Source organism: Balaenoptera musculus, chromosome 20, assembly GCF_009873245.2.
Source record: "Balaenoptera musculus isolate JJ_BM4_2016_0621 chromosome 20, mBalMus1.pri.v3, whole genome shotgun sequence".
Taxonomy (NCBI): domain Eukaryota; kingdom Metazoa; phylum Chordata; class Mammalia; order Artiodactyla; family Balaenopteridae; genus Balaenoptera; species Balaenoptera musculus.
In genome coordinates, this window is record NC_045804.1 from 52,890,768 (window position 1) to 52,910,015 (window position 19,248).

At 45.4% G+C, this 19,248-nt stretch overlaps 1 long non-coding RNA gene across 2 annotated transcripts in view; it reads left to right on the forward strand.

Annotated features, from left to right (window-relative positions):
- Window positions 1–364: 364 nt before the first annotated feature.
- Window positions 365–19,248, forward strand: part of LOC118887052 — a 48,307-nt gene continuing 29,423 nt past the window's right edge. Inside the window, exon 1 of one of the 2 annotated variants that reach the window (XR_005017872.1) lies at window positions 365–682. This is a non-coding gene — a long non-coding RNA (uncharacterized LOC118887052). Of the gene's footprint in view, window positions 683–769; window positions 864–19,248 lie in introns of those variants that run through there. The other variant, XR_005017873.1, reaches the window with a different exon arrangement.

Genomic DNA, 19,248 nt, shown 5'->3' on the forward strand with positions numbered 1-19,248 from the left:
ATTTAAATTGCTTTTGAAATGTTAATCACCGAATGTTAATAAACACAGTAATTATTCCTGATTTTCCTTATGCGTTCCATTTATTAACCGAAACTCATACTATTCATGACTTCACAAGGAAGCATGAGCTCTAGAAGTAGGCTAACGGGCTTGTCTTATGAAATTAACGAAGACATCTTCTTATCGCATAATCAGTAAATTAGACGCGGGATGATGGCGTTTCAGGGAAAGGTGCCGGAACAGCTTCTCGCGGGATCTGATTAGCGCGTTCACAGCGAGAGCTTGCTCTTGGGAGCCTTTCTGGAAGGAGGGTTTATCAACTGAACTCCCGTAATTCAGCAAGTTGAGTGAAAGTGTGCAAGCGAGGCAAGTGGGAGAGACAGTCTGTCTCCAACAGCTTTGATCCCATCCGGCCTGCTCCCCACTCCCACAACCGCCGCCCTCCGGGCATCTGCATCTGCGCGGGCCTGTAACTTCTCTGACTCCAGTGACACCAGCAAGTGACGTCTCCTTTGGCCAAGCAGACAAGAGCTGACCAGAGGAGCCAGGGAGCTCCGGGGCAGAGGCCTGACGGTCTGCAGCTGGCGAGAAGGAAGCCAGACCAGCGTTAGGCATTAGCTCTAACTCGGAGCAAAGACTGAGAACCTTGCCAGGGAAGAAGCTTGTTCTAAACCCCCCAAAGGTGAGGCCTGGGGATGACCTTTCTTTTTTCTTTGGCAGCGCCCCACGGCTTATGGGATCTCAGTTCCCCGACCAGGGATTGAACCCTGGCCATGGCAGTGAAAACCCGGACTCCTAACCGCTAGGCCACCAGGGAACTCCCCTGAACTTTCTTTGACCTTGACCTTCTTGGGGCTTACCAGGTGAGTGAGAGATGCTGGCGCCGGACACCACGCATTTTCCTGCTCAGCTCCTGGGGCTCCCAGTGATCCTGATTCAAATCCCAGGGTGGGGTCTTTTCCCTACACAGGGTCCTTTTAAATGAAAGACGTGTTGTTCAGGAAGATAGGAGGGCCATGAGGGCTTCGGTCAAACACAGAGCAGACCTCCTCAGGGAAAGAGGAGGAAGTGGTACAGAGGCTGGGGTCCTAGCTTACAGGGAGACAAAGTTCTGATCCCAGCTGGTTCGAGACACGTGGGGAGGGACATCTTGCTGGATTTATTCACAGGACCTTTCACTAGTGACCAATAGTTAGAAGCAATAAAGATAGGTCTCAAACAATAAAATTTTAAAAAAGAAGCTTGAACATTATATACATATTTACATATAATAAATGGGGATTGATCTCACTATAAATTATGCAGGAAGCAGAATTTTTTTTTTTTTACCTGAAGTATAGTTGATTTACACTGTTGTGTTAATTTCTGCTGCACAGCAAAGTGATTCAGCTATACATATATATACTACCTTTTTTTTTTTTTTGGCCTAGCCGCATGTGGGATTTTTGTTCCCTGACCAGGGATCGAACCCATGCCCCCGGCATTGGAAGTGTGTTGTCTTAACCACTGGACTGCCAGGGAAGTCCCTATACATTCTTTTTTTTTTTTTTTTTTAAATATTTATTTATTTATTTATTTTGGCTGTGTTGGGTCTTCGTTTCTGTGTGAGGGCTTTCTCTAGTTGTGGCAAGCGGGGGCCACTCTTCATCGCGGTGCGCGGGCCTCTCACTATCGTGGCCTCTCTTGTTGAGGAGCACAGGCTCCAGACGCGCAGGCTCAGTAGTTGTGGCTCACGGGCCTAGTTGCTCCGCGGCATGTGGGATCTTCCCAGACCAGGGCTTGAACCCGTGTCCCCTGCATTAGCAGGCAGATTCTCAACCACTGCGCCACCAGGGAAGCCCCCTATACATTCTTTTTCATATTCTTTTCCATTATGGTTTATCACAGGACACTGAATATAGTTCCTTGTGCTATACAGTAGGACTTTGTTGTTTATTCATTCTATATATAGTAGTTTGCATCTGCTAATCCCAAACTCCCAATCCATCCCTCCCCCATGCACTCCCCCTTGGCAACCACAATCTGTTCCCTATGTCGGTGAGTCTGTTTCAGTTTCATAGATAGGTTTATTTGTGTAATATTTTAGATTCCACGTATAAGTGATATCATATGGTATTTGTCTTTCTCTTTCTGACTTAGTTCACTTAGTATGATAATTTCTAAGTCTATCCATGTTGCTGCAGATGGCAATATTTCATTCTTTTTTATGGCTGAGTAGTATTCCATTGTATGTATGTACCACATCTTCTTTATCCATTCATCTGTCGATGGGCATTTAGGTTGCTTCCATGTCTTGGCTGTTGTGAACAGTGCTGCTATGAACATAGGGGTACATGTATCTTTTTGAATTATAGTTCAGATATATGCCCAGGAGTGGGATTGCTGGATCATATGGTAACTCTATTTTTAGTTTTTTAAGGAACCTCCATACGTTTTCCATAGTGGCTGCCCCAACTTACATTCCCACCAACAGTGTAGGAGGGTTCCCTTTTCTCCACACCCTCTCCAGCATTTGTTATTTGTAGACTTTTTAATGATGGCCATTCTGAATGGTGTGAGGTGGTACCTCATTGTAGTTTTGATTTACATTTCTCTAATAATTAGCGATGTTGAGCATCTTTCCATGTGCCTGTTGGCCATCTGTATGACTTCTTTGGAGAAATGTCTATTTAGGTCTTCTGCCCATTTTTCAGTTGGGTTTTGTTTTTTGTTGTTGTTAGTGAATTGTAGGAGCTGTTTGTATATTCTGGAAATTAAGCCTTTGTTGGTCGCATCATTTGCAAATACTTTCTCCCAGTCTGTAGGTTGTCTTTTCATTTTGTTTATTGTTTCCTTTGCTGTACAAAAACTTGTAAGTTTAATTAGGTCCCATTTGTTTATTTTTGCTTTTATTTCTATTGCGTTGGGAGACTGACCTAAGAAAACATTGGTATGATTTATGTCAGAGAATATTTTGCCTATGTTCTCATCTAGGAGTTTTATGGTGTCATGTCTTATATTGAAATCTTTAAGCCATTTTGAGTTTTTTTTCGTATATGGTGTGAGGGTGTGTTCTAACTTCATTGATTTACATGCAGCTGTCCAACTTTCCCAAAACCACTGGAAACATATAGAATTTGCCTTATTTTTTTATTTTTATTTTTTGATAAATGTTCTCCAAACTGTCATGTTTATAACAAACAGCATTTAAATAAAATAAATTTATTTTCTGACTTAGAATATTAAAAAAAAAATCCCGAGTCCAGTGGGGTGATGAACTCAGAGACTTTAAAATTCCCTCCAGTCCTAGGAGTCTGATTCCTTTATGAGTCACTCATGCCTTCCTCCTGGGCAGAGCTGTGGGGTGCACAGAACCTGGGCTCTGGCATCAGACAGCCCCAGGTTTGAATCAAGTCCCACCACTCGCAGCTGTGCGGTCTTGGGTTTGTCACTTCACTGGTCACTTGTCCTTGTCCACAAAAGTGGAGATACCATGTCCCTTGTGAGGTTGTTCGTAATTACGAGACAGAAGGACATTGGGCCAGGTTCCTGAGTCCTGAGTCCTGAGTCAGGTTCCTGAGTCTTGACAAGCGGCCTGCCCCCTGATGTTGGTTCATGAAGCGGCTATTCAGTCCCCCCAGTGTGTTCACTGAAGCTTGTGGCCAATCCCAGCTTGGACCTTCCTGTCCCTTCCCTACCCGGCCTCGCCCTGCCCCTGCCTGGTTTTGCAGGTGGACACCGTCCAGGTGCATCTGGGCACCTAGGGTTGGAGAGGCAGGAATCCAACTAGAAGAGCCAGAAAAATTCCAATACAGGGAGGGCCCAAGAGAAGTCCCAACAGAAGACGGAACAGACCTGGCCACATGGACCCCAGAGCCTTGGAACACTTTGCTTGTTACACCAGTTGTGCCTCCCTTTGGGGACCTCCAGCCAGTGTTTTCTGGTTAGGGTTCCATCAACAGTTCCCTCTGTGGCGGTGGAGACTGGCCAGGTGTGATCTGAGGGGAGGTAGTGGGGAGCTCCCCCTAGTGGCCGTCGCCGAGCATGTCAACCAGGGGCCTCTTGGGACTGTCATCCCCACCAACCCCCTCTCCATCCCACCTTCTCAGTGCCTTGTCCTTTCTGAGCATGTTTTCCCAACCTGGCCACTGCCTCGCTACACAAGGCCAGAGACCATAAATTAGAGATCCATGGCTCTAATTTACTTGGCCAGCACAGTGTTGTTGAAACCTTTCATTACAGGCCAATACTTAAACATCAGATTTGACATAAAAATCCAGATATGTAACTTCTCTTGAAAAATCAGAAGCTCTGGCAGCACTGAGCTTGGGCTTCTGCCTGGCAACGGTGGTGAAGGCAGTTTACAAAACAAGCAAAAATCCCTGCCGTCTCGGAGTTGACGGTCTGGTGGGGGAGGGGAGAGAGAAGGAGCCCTTAACAAAGCCAGTTATGATGCATATATAGAGACAGGGGAGGTCAGACCAAGCAGGGCTTATAGGCCACTTAAAGCAGCGGTCCCCAACCTTTTTGCCACCAGGAACCGGTTTCGTGGAAGACAGTTTTTCCACAGAAGGTGAGGGGAATGGTTTCGGGATGATTCAACCACATTACATTTACGGTGCACTTTATTTCTATTATTACTACGTTGTAATATATAACGAAATAATTATACAACTCACCATAATGCTGACAGGAGGGGGAGCTCAGGCGGTCGTGCGAGTGATGGGGAGCGGCTGTAAGTGCAGATGAAGCTTCGCTCGCTCGCCTCCTGCTGGGCGCCCTGCTTCCTAACAGGCCACGGCCCGGTACCGGCTTGGGGACCCCTGACTTAAAGGACAAAGGCTTTTACTCCAGTAGACTGGGAGCCACAAAGGTGTTGCCAGGAGGCTTATGTTACTTTCGACTAGGCTGTTCCGGCTGCTGTGTGGACTGTAGGGTGGGGGCGGGGGGGCAGGAGCAAAAGGTCCCGTTAGGGGGCTGCTGTTGTCGTTCAGGTGGGAGGTGACTAGGATGGTGTTAGTCAAGGAGATGGGAAGTGGTTGGTATGGAAGAGAATTAAAACCTCCCAAGTGCATGCAAAAGCATCTCCCCGCCCCCGTATCTCCTGACCTCTGTTCCCACCCAGGCAGAGGGTCCCTGGTTGCAGCCCCATCAGCCGTGGCCTGAGCCACTATCCACTGGATGGACGGGTTACCCTCCCCCCAAGACTTCACAGGTAGCCCATGTTGGTACAATCCCAGGGGGGGGTCACTCACCAGGACCCAGAAGAATACCAGTCTGTACCCCCAACATTGAGAAGACACAGGCAAATGCCAGCCCCCAGTGTGACCAACGGAACAGTGAATTTTGTTAAAGTGACTTCTCTCATTGAGTCCTGATAATGAGGGAATCTTCTGGAGGAGAGCAGAAAGGTCGTAACAGGCAATACAGCTGCCACCTGTGTGGAAAACGCTGACACTTCTGAAGTTTTCAGCCGTAAGCAGCACAGCTGTCTTGAGGCCGCCATGCTGTGAGGAAGGCCAAAGTCGCATAGATGGAGAGAGGCCCTGAGACTAGTTGAAGAGAGAGGCCCAGCCAGCCCCCAGCTGCTCTGGCCACTGTCTGATTGCACTTGCCTGAGACCAAGGCCAGAACCACGCAGCTGAGAACTTCCTGAATTCCTGACTCATAGAAATGACTATCTTTATTGTAAGCCGCTGAATATTGGAGTGATCTGTTATACAGCAGGAGATCACTAGAATAGCTCTTGACTTCAAGGAACTTAAAATCGAGTTGGAAAAAAGCCAAGAGCTAAGTGAACGTAGCCAAGTTTATTAGACAGTGCCAGCAGTCTGGATGACCAAGGCCCAAACTGTAAAGCCCTGTCTATGTAAATATAGTAAATATAGCCACCCTCGCACCCCACCTTTTCTCTCCCTCCCCCTATCTTGCTCCTATATTTGCTCCTATCTTGACTGACCTTCCAAATCCTTGATTCTCATCATAGGTTTGCAGTTCTCTGCAGGGCTGACACTTTCTCAAACTCGCAACCTGCTAAAGCCCTAAATTAACAAGCTACCTGGTCCTCCCAACTTCACTTTGGATATACTGCCAAGAGTGGAATCAAGGATGTTTAGACCACAAATCCCTGGTTCTGGTTCCTAGTTCTTGGCAACAGTCATCGCATAAATTTTCCAACAAGAGACACATCCGCATAATTAGACCAACGATATCACAGACTCAAGACACATGCAAAGAGGGCAGGGCTGAGAGAAGGGTAGTATTCATCAAAACCTCATCATAAATTCAAGTTGAAGGATTGAAAAGAAACAAAACATGGACACTTCCCAAACCCGGCAGCTGGACCTCTCACTGAAATCCTGAAATCACTGCCGCTCAACTCAACATCTGGGAGAGAATAAAAAATAATAAAGATTTAAAAAGAACAGACGCTGGACAATTACCAATTGAAGTGTGGATTGGGAATATAAATTCTCCAAGAGCCTAAAGACACAAATACACATTGGCACATGGGTCTTAGGACTGTGAATTTCATCCAGCTGTGGCCACCGTTCTTTTTCTATTATGGCTAATATTTAGTTAGCAAATGCACTTTCTAAGCAATGAACATAATTATGTTCAGGTTGACATGACCTGAATTAGGGTTACTGAATTTTTAAAAAAATATTTATTTATTTATTTGGCTGCTCCGGGTCTTAGTTGTGGGATCTTTAGTTGCGGCATGCGAACTCTTAGTTGCAGCATGTGGGATCTAGTTCCCTGACCAGGGATCGAAGGGGGGCCCCCTGCACTGGGAGCATGGAGTTTTAACCACTGGACCACCAGGGAAGTCCCAGTGTTGCTGAATTTTTGCTTATTCAGCACTGGCAGTGGAATACAATGTCCAAAAAGATTTGGGTGCTGAGCAGTAGCCCCAAAGAACATTGGGAAGAATGTTGTATTTACATTTGAGAGACCTGGGTTTAAGTCTTGACTCTTCCGTTTACTAATTGCATGAAATTGGCATTTTCTAACCTTCTGAACTTGTGAAGAAATCTGTCAATAGAGATAAGACTTGCCTCACAGAGTTTTTTTAAAAATATTTTTAAAAATTTAATTAATTAATTTGTTTATTTTTGGCTGCATTGGGTCTTCGTTGCTGTGTGCCGGCTTTCTCTAGTTGTGGCGAGCAGGGGCTACTCTTCGTTGTGGTGCATGGGCTCTAGGCGTGCGGGCTTCAGTAGTTGTGGCACACAGGCTCAGTAGTTGTGGCTCACGGGCTCTAGAGCGCAGACTCAGTAGTTGTGGCGCACGGGCTTAGTTGCTCTGCGGCATGTGGGATCTTCCCGGGCCAGGGCTTGAACCCATGTCCCCTGCATTGGCAGGCGGATTCTTAACCACTGCCCTACCAGGGAAGCCCGCCTCACAGAGTTTTTATGAGGATTAAGTTAGGTAATTTATCTTCAAAACTCCTGTAACATTGCTTTTAGCTTCTTCACCTATGAAATAGGAACAATACTTCTGTCACAGAATTGAGTTACATTGTAAGTTACATTCCTTAGCTTATGATACTACTTAAGCTAATTTTAAGACATGTAAGAAACTTCTGGTTGTAAATAACAGAAAGTGAGACATAGCAGCTTTAAAATGAAAGGTTTTGAATTGTTTTAGCCAAAGAGAAGGCAGGAGGTAGGTGGTTCCACGGTAGGATCAATGATATCAGGCATTGAGTTCAAGTCTCTGCTCTCCATGTGACTCTCCCCTCATGGTGACAAGATGGCTGCTTCAGTGCCAAGCATCACATCTTCACACCAGAACATCCAAAGCATGAGAGGAGAGGAATCAATTCAGACATCTCTCTTATCAAGGAGGAAATATTTCTTAAACACCTCCCACAGATTTCCCTTTACATCTCATTGGCTAGAACTGGCCCATGGCTGTCTCTTGCTGGGAGGGAATCTGGGGAAATGAATGTCCGGCATTTCCAAAAGCTAACATGGGAAGCCACTTCTACCAGCAAGGAAGAAAGGAGAGAAGAATAACTTTGGGGTAGGAAACACACATTCTGGGCCTTTCACCGTAACATACGTGAGAGTGCTTACTATGAGGGGACCCATTAAATGGAGGTAGCATTTATGGAGTACTTACTGTATACTAGGCATCATTCAAAGTGTTATACGTGCATCACTTCATTCCATCCTCTCAACAACCCTATGAGGAGAAACTACAATTATTCTTGTTTTATAAATGTGGAAACTGAGGCACAAAGAGGTTAATAAACTTTCCCAAGGCTACCCGACCCATGAGCGTTGGGCCAAGATGTTGATCTGAGTCAGAGCAGATTGAGTCTTCACGGGAGGACCAAGGTGGATACTCAGCTCACCTCTAACATCTTGCTCGTCCTGATCTCACCTCAAGGTCCAGTGGGTTTGAGTTGTCATGTGGTTGTTTGATTACCTATTTATCTGTCTTAGAAGTGATCATGTTCATGAAGCATTACCATAAAGCAATGAGATCTTTGAAACTGTCCAGAACTTACATGTTTGAATTGTGGTGGTCATTGGGGGGTGGGGACCTCATGGTTAGACTCACTGGGCCAGTGAGGTCAGCGACCCCAACGCATCCTGGGATAGATTTGCACCCATCACTTTAGCTGGGGGCTGAGAGGTCGTCTCCAGAGTTGGGGACAGCAAGCTGTGGGACACCCGGGCTTTAGCTGCGCTCAGGAAGGTCCCGGGAACTGGGCATGGACGGAAGACCCTAGCACAGACCTCAGGGCCCTGGGAAGAGGATGAGAGCCTGGCAAGAGGGGCGGGACTCCGCCACGGAGCCTGAGGTTCTGGGTGCAGCACGTGGATCTTCCCTGAGGGAGAAGGTCTTATGTAAACGTAAAGAAGCATCTCTAACCCTGCGTGATCCCGGGCCGGGGAGCCGAACCGTGAGGAGGAGAGCTCTTTCCCAAGCTGTGCTGGAGATAAAAGCCAGCCCAGCATTCCAGGGCAGAGCAGAGCACAGCAGAGCCGGCTAGGGTGGGGGCGCTGGAAAGGGGCAGGGCCGCTGGTGCTGATGGGGAGCCCCCTGAGCCTGGAGAGAAACAGCCCAGGGCACTACCAGCTGTGGACAAAGGTCTTTCTTTGACCTCCTATTTGGTGCCAGGCCTGGGCTGGCTCAGCCCATGCCCTCTACAGATTTATTGACCAGTGAAAACAGTGTGCTAAATTCCAGGGTGGGGAAGTGCAGGGTGCCGGAAGTGCCCTCAGGAGGGGCAGGTCCCAAGCAGGCTTCTAGAAGCCTTCTTATTAGGGCTTTCCTAATCTCTGTCCTGCTTTCTCATGCTCGCTCCCATGCCTTGTTCTTCCCTACTGCACCCCAGCCTGCAGAGAGCAGCCAGGGTTGTCACCCGGAAACGGTGTTTTCTCAACCTTTTTACCATTGCCACCCCTCCCCCACCCCGTGAAATTTTAATACTGCAGATATATTGTATGTCTGCTTAGGTATTGTACACGTATCTGTGCTTTATACATACAAAGGGTAAGATTATTCCACCTCCCGAGAACCAATTTTTGGTCCCTCACTGGCAAAATCACCCCTAAAAGAATAAGCCCATTTCCCACTGATTGGCAATAGGGTGGTCCTTGGCTACGCTCCAGTGTATCTCGTGTAAAGCCCTTCAGTCTTTTCTGAGGGGTGTTTAGCAGAGCCCTTTAATCTGGTGCTGGAATGTTAAGGTGCAGATGAAGGGCACACCCAGGGAAGACTGTAGTCAGTCGTTGGACTGCTAATCTGTTGCTCCATGACAATTACTCTGAAATGAAGCAACTCAAGACACACATTATCTTTTGGTTTCTTTGGGTTAGGAATCCGGTGAGGCTTAGCTGGGTCCCCCGGCTCAGGGTGTCCCACAGGCTTCAACCAAGATGTTGGCCAAGGCCAAAGTCGTCTCAGGCTCGACTGGGGAAGGATGTGCACCCAGGCTCATTAGTGAATGATCATTGGCGGGCTTCAGTTCTTCGCAGCCTATTGGACTGAGGACCTCACTTCCTTGGTGGCTACTGTTTGGAAGCCCCCCCGTCAGTTCCCTGCCATAAGGGCCTTTCCGTAGGGCAGCTTATAACATGGTAGACAGTGGGTGGGTGGAGGGGGGCGGGAGAGGAAGCGGGGAGGGAGACAAGGGGAGAGAGGCGGAGAGGGCAAGCAGGAGAGAGAGTGTGTGTGAGCGAAACAGAAGTTACGGTCTTCTGTATCTCAGGAGCGTCACGTTTGTGGTGCTCTCTTCCTTAGGAGCCACTGGCTGGGTCCCGGGAGGCAGAAACTTTGGGAGCCATTTCAGAAGCTGCCCACTGCAGTGGTCAAGCTGAAATCAGGGAACAAACAGGTCACAAAAGTCAGGCCGTGGGTGGTCTAGGTAGGGCGGAGGGTCAACCTCCAGGCAAGCAGTTCGGGACCTGTTATTAGGGCAAAGCCACGGGCCAGGACCAGAGGGGTGACCCGGAATCAGGCATCTGCAGGAGTCAGAATTCCAATCAAGGTGCTGGGTCAAGTTGGGAAGGATTCCCCTGGCCCCAAGCAGCCCAGGCAGCAGAGATGACCCAGGGCAGCAGGAAATGTATAAAACTTGGTGATGGTTACTTCAGCCAGGAAGCTTCTTACATGCCATCTGCCTGATAAAGATGACCCCAGACCTTGGTGGCTCCAGGGAGCAACAATGCTCTTTAGGAAGGAGAGGAATTGGGCAGCTGGAGGCAGGGCTCAGAGCAGACAGGCAAGCAGCACAGGAAAGGCTCTGGAACTAAGCTGGTGGGCCTTGCATCCTAGCCCAGCTGTTTGCTTGTTGTGGGACCTTGGGGGAGTAAATTTTTCTTTCTTATAAATTTATTTATTTTATTTTATTTAGTTATTTTTGGCTGTGTTGGGGTCTTTGTTGTTGCGCGCGGGCTTTCTCTAGTTGCGGCGAGCGGGGGCTACTCTTTGTTGCGGTGCGCGGGCTTCTCATTGCGGTGGCTTCTCTTGTTGCAGAGCACGGGCTCTAGGTGCACAGGCTTCAGTAGCTGTGGCACGCGGGCTCAGTAGTTGCGGCGCACGGGCTTAGTTGCTCCACGGCATGTGGGATCGTCCCGGACCAGGGATCGAACCCATGTCCCCTGCATTGGCAGACGGATTCTTAATCACTGCTCCACCAGGGAAGTCCCTGGGGGAGTATATTGACTTCAACCTGAGTTTTCTTCTCTCTAAGATAATACCTAACTCACAATGAGGCTGAGAAGATGAAATGAGGTACTAAAAACCCTTAGTACGGTATCTGCTGCAGAGCAAGCACTCAATAAATGTTCATTATTGTTATTATCATTATTATATAAAAGTAGTACGCTTAGAAAGGAAAATGAGTTCATTCCTTAAAATCAAAACAACAATAACAAAAAGAGCTGAATCTTTTATGGTTCAGAAGATGCCACTTGAAGGTCTAACACAATTTCGTATTTACAAATGTGGCAGGCATGGTGAGAACTGCAGCTGTTCAGTGGCTATTCCATGTCAGGCATCGAGCGAGGTGCCTTATAAATTATCTTCGTGCCATCCTTTCAACTCACATAAATGATGGGTTATTATTCCCATTTCACAGATGAAGCAACAGAGATCCAGAAAGATCCAGTATGTTGCTGAAGGCCATGCAGTTAACAAGAGTCAGCTATAATTTACATACCATAAAATCACCCACTTTAAGTGTACAATCCAATGATTTTTAGTATGTTTACAGAGTTGAGTAATCATCACCACAATCTTAAGTTTAGAACATTTTTATCAACTCCCAAAGAAATCACATACCATTAACTGTCACTCCCCTTTCCTCTTCTTCCCAGCTCCTGGAAACCTGTAATCTTCATTCTGTCTCCATAGATTTGCCTATTCTAGACATTTTATATAAATGGAATCATACAGTATGTGGTCTTTCATGATTGGCTTCTTTCACTTAACATGATGTTTTCTAGATTCATCCGTTTGTAGCATGTATCTGTACTTCATTTTTTTTATTGTTGAATAATATTCCATTGTATGTATACATCACATTTTGTTTATCCATTCATCTGTTGATGGGCACTTGGGTTATTTTCACCATTTGGCTATTGTGAATAATGCTGCTTTGAATATTGGTATAAAAATATCTAAGTTTCTGCTTTCAATTCTTTCGGATATATACCTAGGAGTAGAATTGCTGGATCATATGGTAATTCTATGTTTAACTTCTTGAGGGACTGCCAGACTGTTTTCCACAGCAGCTGCACCATTTTACTTTCCCACCAGCGATGCACAAGTGTTCCAATTTCTCCACATCCTTGCCAGCACTTGTTATTTTTGATTCTAGCCATCCTAGTGGGTGTGAAGTGGTATCTTATTGTGGTTTTGATTTGCATTTCCCTGATGGCTAATGATACGGAGCATCTTTTCGTGTGCTTATTAGTCATTTGTATATCTTCTTTGGGGAAAATGTCTATTCACATTCTTTGCACATTTTAAAATTGTGTTTTTAAAAATATTTTTAATTGAATTGTAATAGTTCTTTATATATTCTGAGTGCAAGTCCCTTATCAGGAAAAGAATTTGCAAATATTTCCCCTCATTCTGTGGGTTGCCTTTTCACTTTCTTGAGGGTGTTGTTTGAAGCACAAAAGTTTTTAATTTTGATGAAGTCCAGTTTATTTTTTCTTCTATTGCTTATGCTTTTTGTGTGATATCTAGGAAATCATTGCCTGAGCCAACTTCATAAAGATTTACTTTATGTTTTCTCCTAAGAGTTTTATAGTTTTAGCCTTAAGTTTAGGTGTATGATCTATTTTGGGTTAATTTTTAGATATGATGTTACGTAGGGGGGCCCAATTAATTCTTTTGCATGTGGATATTAGTCTTTGTTGGTATATATTGAGAGTTTTCCACAATAAAAAATTAATTTAAAAAAGGGCAATGACAAACAAATCATATACCAGGTAGGAACTGTGTTTAGCTGCTAATAACAACTACTTAAAATAAGAGTGGCTTCAGCAAGACATGTTTGGGTTTTTTTACTTATTTATTTTCGGTAAAAGAAGTTCAGAAGTAGGTACAGCTGATACGGCAGTTCTATAATCATTACTGAACCAAGATCCTGCTAGCTGTTTGTTTCAACATTCCTACATGTGGCCTCCATCCTCAAGATTACCTCATGGTCACAGGGTAGTTGCTGTAACACCAGCCAACACCTCTGCATTCTGAGCAGGAAGAAAATAAAAGGCAAAAAAGGCTCTTTAAAGAACTACACCTGAAACCAATTTAAAAACTTGGGTTTCCATCTCACTGGTGACTCCTGTGGTGGGGAGGCTGGGCACCTTAACCTACTCATCAATATAAGGATTCTGAAAGTAAGTCAAGTGCGTATGCACAGACATCAAGTAGCCGAACCAACAGGCCACGGTGGAGAGTGGCAGTTGCCTACCCAATATCTGTTCTTCAGCATCCTTAGTGGCAAGTAGGACTGAGGGATTGTGAGCTCGGTATTGCCAGAGCTTCCAAGTTTTACAAGCTTGGATTCTCCATTTTATGAGCCCTCCAGATTTTTCAGTGTTGGCAATTAACCAAAACAAATATTTAACTTTTCCTGGGCCAAACACAATACATCTGCGGCCCATATCCCATCTCTGTGCTGCTCGTTGGCAACCCCTGCTTTCAGGTGAACGTCAGAGCCCCTTAAACACCTGAAGGGCATGGGAGCCATATTACACTTCCCCTGTGTGGCTCTGAGCCAGTGCGTGGAAGTCACGAGCAAGGAGGTTTTGGCTCCACTGTAGGGAAGAGCTCCATCCGCAGAGCTGTCAAAAACAGAAGGAGCTGCCTGGGGAGGTATGAAGTTCCCTGTTGCTGGAGGTGTTTGAGCAGATGCTGGAGAACTGCTTGGCAATGACTTCTAAGGTCTCCCCAACCCCAGGAATCTCTGAAGATTACCATGACGACTACTGCTGCTGCGATGACTTGCTGAAAGGAGACGAAAAGACCGCAAGGGGCTCTGCATCTGGATTGCTAGGGAGCTGGCAGCCCCCCAGCTGCTGTGTCCCCACCCTCTCAATGACAAGGAATATGCCCTCACCATTGAGATGACCTCTAGTCAGTTTCGCCGGTAGAGACAGCCAAGGTTGACTTCCTAGTATTCACAAGCGTGATTTGATTCTTCTCCACTCATCGTATAGTATACAACAGATATGTGGCTTTTCTTATGGAGGATCATTCAAGCTATTCAATTCAATTCATTTATTTATTCAAACTTTCAGGGCTGGTTTCATGGGCATGTGACCTGTGCAGGTGCACAGGGACCTGCATTCAGGAGGACCCCATGTTTGGCTTGATGCTTTTTTCCTTCAAATTATTAATCCTTTTGGAACAAGAAACCCCACATTTTCATTTTGTAATGGGCCCTGCAAATTAAGTATCCTGTCCTCCATACTTTTACTCAAAATGTATTCACTGTCTAGCAAGTGCCAGGCATCGAGGATACAGAGCCACACCCAATGCGTTCATACTCCAGTTGGGGGCAGAGAGATGGGAAAAGCTGAGAGGTAAGAAACTACTGAGATAGCTGCTATGGAGCACACTGTTTGCAAGAGGGACATCTCACCTAGACAGAGAAGTCAGGGGGTAGAGAAGGTTCTTCAGAGGAATCAAGGTCTGAACTTCAATTGTTTGTTGAAATTCATTACTCTGTTCTAAGAGAACTACAGGCAGGCACGTGGCTGCTTAACTAAGGACTACATTTCCCAGCATCCCCGGCAGTTAGTTGTGGTCACGTGACTATGTTATCACCAATAGCATGAGTGGAAATGATGTGGACCACTTCTGGGTCTGGACTGCAAAATATCTATCTCAGGGTTCCTTTTCCAGCTTCACTTCCTCCTTTACCACATGGAATCCACATGTGGTGGTGACCCAGCTTCCATCACGCAGATGACCTGAGGGCCTGGGGGTCGGCAGAGTGGAGGCTGGAAGGAACCTGGGTTTCTGAATGACCACAAGGAGCAGAGCTTCCCACTCACCTGGACTGCTCGTCTCAGAACTGCTACCTGAACAAAAAGAAACTCATATTCACTAAGCCGCTGCATTCTGGGATCTTTGTTAGCCTACTCTACCAAATACAGTAAGTACACAGGAGCTAGCCATGTGGAAAAAGGGAGACAGACTCCAAAGCACCCAGTCAAGAGAGAACAAGGGAATTCAAGATCCTGAAGTGGTGGCTGTGAAAGGGCCGCTGTAATAAAACACCATAGACTGCGTGGCTTAAACAGCAGACACTTACTTCTCACAATTCTGGAGGCAGGGAAGCCTACGATCAAGGAGCCTGTAGATTCAGTTCCTGGTGAGAACTCTCTTCCTGGCTTACAGAAGGACGCCTTCTCGTGTTTTCACTTGGTGGGGAGACGAAGCTCTGGTCTCTCCTCCTCTTCTCATAAGGACACGAATTTCATTAGTAATTTCATCACTAATTTCATAATTTCCACCCTCATGACCTCATCTAACCCTAATCACTTCCTAAAGGCCCCACCTCATTGGGAGGTAGAGCTTCAACATATGAATGGGGGCAGGGGCACAAACATTCAGTCCATCACAGGTGGGAGGAAGGAAGACTGGGCCACATCTTGGACCTTGTGTGCCAGGCAAGGACCTTGGATGTCATCCTCTGGGCTGTGGGGAACCAATCGGGGAGTGACATGATCAGGTTAGCTTTTTGTTCTGTCAGCTTGAGCTGGAACCTGCAAATTTTTTAATTTATGAAGTATTTCAGAAGACCAGCCAATAGTATTGGGCTGGCCAAAAGGTTCGTTCAGTTTGCTCCATTAAGATGGCTCTAGAAGTACTTCGTTGTCTTTAACTTCATTCAAAACAATTTTGTTGGATTGTATGTGACAGCTGTCATATCACTGTACATTTAAAAAAAGACATCAAAATTGGTGAATTTTTGTCTAGCCATTTAATACTGCAGATGGAAGAAAAAAAAGCAAAGTTTTCAGCATATTATGCTTTATTATTTCAAGAAAAGTAAAAAACGCAACTGAAATGCAAAAAAAGATTTGTGCAGTGTATGGAGAAGCTTCTGTGACTGATCGAACGTGTCAAAAGTGGTTTGCAGGGACTTCCCTCGTGGCACAGTTGTTAAGAATCCGTCTGTCGATGCAGGGGACACGGGTTTGAGCCCTGGTCCAGGAAGATCCCACATGCTACGGAGCAACTAAGCCCGTGCGCCTCAACTACTGAGCCTGCGCTCTAGAGCCCACGCACCACAACTACTGAAGCCCGCGTGCCTAGAGCCCGTGCTCCGCAACAAGAGAAGCCACCTCAATGAGAAGCTCGCGCACCGCAACAAAGAGTAGCCCCCGCTCGCCGCAACTAGAGAAAGCCCGCGCACAGCAATGAAGACCCAACGCAGCCAAAAGTAAATAAATAAAATAAATAAATTTATTTTAAAAAAAAAGTGGTTTGCAAAATTTTGTGCTGGAGATTTCTCGTGGGACAATATTCCATGGTCGGGTAGACCAGTTGAAGTTGATAGCGATCAAATCAAGACATTAATTGAGAACAATCAATATTATACCACTCGGGAGATAGCCAACATACTCAGAATATCCAAATCAAGCGCTGAAAATCATTTGCACCAGCTTGGTTATGTTAATCGCTTTGATGTTATGGTTCTGCATAAGTTAAAAGAAAAAAACCTTCTTGACCATATTTCTGCATGCAATTCTCTACTTAAACATAATGAAAATGTTCTGTTTTTAAAACAAATTGTGACAGGCAATGAAAAGTGGATACTGTACAGTAAAGTGGGATGGAAGAGATCGTGGGGCAAGCAAAATGAACCACCACGAACCACACCAAAGGCCAGTCTTCATCCAAAGAAGGTGATATTGTGTATATGGTGGGATTGGAAGGGAGTCCTCTATTATGAGCTCCTTCCAGAAAACCAAATGATTTATTCTAACAAGTACTGCTCCCAATTAGACCAAATGAAACAGCACTCGATGAAAAAAGTCCGGAATTACATGATCAGGCGAAAACTGTTACAGCTTAGCCAGGAAGTTCTGATTCATCTGCCATATTCACCAGACATTGCAACTTTGGATTTCCATTTATTTCGGTCTTTACAAAATTCTCGTAATGGAAAAAATTTCAAATTCCCTGGAAGACTGTAAAAGGCACCTGGAAAAGTTCTTTGCTCAAAGGATTAAAAGTTTTGGGAAGATGGAATTACAGAGTTGCCTGAAAAATGGCAGGAGGTCGTGGAACAAAATGGTGAATATGTTGTTCAATAAAGTTCTTGGTGAAAATGAAAAATTTGCCTTTTATTTTTACTTAAAAACCAAAGGCACTTTTTGGCCAACCCAATGCAATGAGCATTCACATACCCAGCCACCTAGCTTGAAAAATATATTACAGATAAAGTCCCCGGTATTCCCTTCCTAATCCCATCTTCAGCTTTTTTTTTTTTTTTTTTAAAGGGCACTTGGAAAGGGCAAGAGTGGAAACAGGACATGCATCATTGAACATCTAGTGTGTCCTCAGCACCGTGCCAGGTACTATCCTTCTATACGTATACAAGCAGCCACAGCTGGGTGGGGAAAAAAAAACAACAACAGAAAATGAAAAACTTGTGCATTCCCAGAACAAGGTGACTCCCTTCTGAGACCAGATGTGGCATGCTTGGAGGAACAAGACACAGGATTTTATCTGGAGCACAGATAGAAGATGTGATGGGATATTTGCTCAGAATCTCCAGCCCTGGCCTACTTCTTGTGATTCATGTGCAGATAAATGGTGCAATAAAAAGAAATCTGGAATACGTCTCTGGAAGTTTTAAAGTTCTGAGAAGGACTTGGAAGGTTTTGAGTATACAGGCGGTATTCCATTTTTTCATCCAGCTGATGGCTGTGACTTTGGAAGAAAAAGGAGAGGATACTGGGAGTGAACAGCTGGTGATGTTGATGGTGTTGACGAGGGTTTCATTTCCTGGGCAACAGCCCAAGATACTGGAATAGGAGGCTCCTGGCAAAGGACAGAGAGTGTCACAAAGACAGGGAAGAATGTGTTTGGCAGGAAATTTCCAAATGGTATCAAAGGGCGTTTAAAAAGATCGTCATGGGATGTGGAGTGGACAGCTGCTGTTTTTGTCTGCTCAGCAGCCGTTTGCAATCTTCTCTTAACAGCTTCTTTATCTTTGAAGGGAAACCATCCATCCTCAACTCACAGACCGTGTGGCTAAAGAGGGTTGATCCCAACCTTTGGCTCCAGAAAAAGTCAATCACAATCTCAAAGGCTGTTTCAGAACTTGGCTACGTGACTGGATCTGGATCAATGAGAGTTGTCGCCAGGACTTTGCTCAAGTGATTGGTAATGAGGTATGCCTTCTTTCTCGCTTAGAGTGGCTGAGATGGTACATTATAAGCCTGGAGCTGCTGAATGCTACCTTGTCTTAATGAATCTGAGAAGGAAGTCAGCATAGCGGAAAGCCGAGCCTAGTGATGGAGAGAAATTCCTGAAAACATTAGAGCTCCTGGATTTAACCATGTTTGCAGCTAGCCCTACCCCTTGGACTTTTCAGTTATGCGAACCAGTATTCTCTCCCCCAGCCCCCCAGCCCTGCCTCCCGGGTTAGTGTAGTTTCTGTGGACTTGCTACCACTGATAGGAGAAAATGGAAAACAACATTTGTGATATAGACAGAAACACAGTAATAGAGACAGTGCTATTATTCTTGAGCAAAAATAAAGACAACTGGGCCAGAACTTTATTTATGGTCCTGTATGTCTATCTCCTAATGCAAAGAGTACAGGGAATGGATAAGGCAAGATTTTCATGGTACCCAAAGAAGAAAAATATAGTTTCATAAACATCACTGTTGCTTGGAGGGGATTCCTAACTAGAAAGTAACAATGGAAGGATATATATTGCTCAAAAAAGGCAAATCTAATAGAAAGGGAAAATTATGTAGCGTCATCAGCAAAGAAGGTCTGTCCGTCGGGGAGGAGAGCTTTTGGGTCAGGAATGAGGAGAACCACAGAACAAGGCCCCACTCCACCTCCCCCCTACCCAGACCAGAGGAAAATTCCAGAACGTGCTTTCCTAACACATATCACAAAGGCCACAAAACAGGGTTTTCATGGGGAGTTCCACTTATTCAGACATAAACTGGAATTCTCCTTTTGCTAAAGTTTAGACCATCTGATAAATTATTAGCTTTATTGCTAATATTTGATATAATTATTTGCTAACAGTTTCTCAG